This window comes from Helianthus annuus, chromosome 17, assembly GCF_002127325.2.
Source record: "Helianthus annuus cultivar XRQ/B chromosome 17, HanXRQr2.0-SUNRISE, whole genome shotgun sequence".
NCBI lineage: Eukaryota > Viridiplantae > Streptophyta > Magnoliopsida > Asterales > Asteraceae > Helianthus > Helianthus annuus.
Genome location: NC_035449.2, coordinates 119045386 through 119046192, shown reverse-complemented (window position 1 = coordinate 119046192; position 807 = coordinate 119045386).

Sequence of the window (807 nt, the reverse complement as noted above, 5' to 3'; positions counted from 1 at the left end):
TTTTGAAGACCCACTTTGTGCCAATAGGACTTACATTCTCTGGCAGTGGTACAAGCTCCCATACTTGTTGTCTTTTAAACTGTTGGAGCTCCTCTTGCATGGCTTCTACCCAACTGTTGTCTTTCAGTGCCTCTTGGTACTTGACTGGCTGATGGAGAGATAGAAAGCCAGCAAAAAGACAAATGTTTTGGGATTGACTTCTTGTGAGCACCCCTTCATTGATGTTGCCAATAATTTGGTCAGGTGGATGAGATTTCAAGAAGATTAACTCTCCTTGGTATGGAACATTGGCATTAAGTGGTGAAGGATGCAGATGTGAATCATCTGAGCTAGCCACTGCTGGTGACTTTGATGATCCAGCAGTGGCTTCAAAAGGTGGTGGAATAGGAGGTAATGGTGAGGACACATGCTGACTTTGATCCACTGTTTGAGGACTTTTGTCAGCAGTGTTTGATGAAGTGGAAGCAGGGGTTAAAGGGCTACTTTGGTCAACAATTGTTGAGGTAGCAGTGGTTGAGCTTTGACAACTATTTTGAACACCTGATGCTCTTCCCATTGAGGCAGACTTTTGTTGAGGTATGATGATTTCATACCCATAGTCTGGTGATGAAGTCTCTGATAGACCTGCACTGTTAGTCTTGACAACAGTATTTTCAAAAGTGAATTTATCAAGATCAAACAGATCTGCAGGATTTGCTGGGATTTTCAGTGATGAAAATTCATTGAACTTTACATTTAGAGTCTCTTCCACTGTTTTGGTCCTTGTGTTAAACACTTTGTAGGCCTTAGCAGTGGTTAAGTATCCCA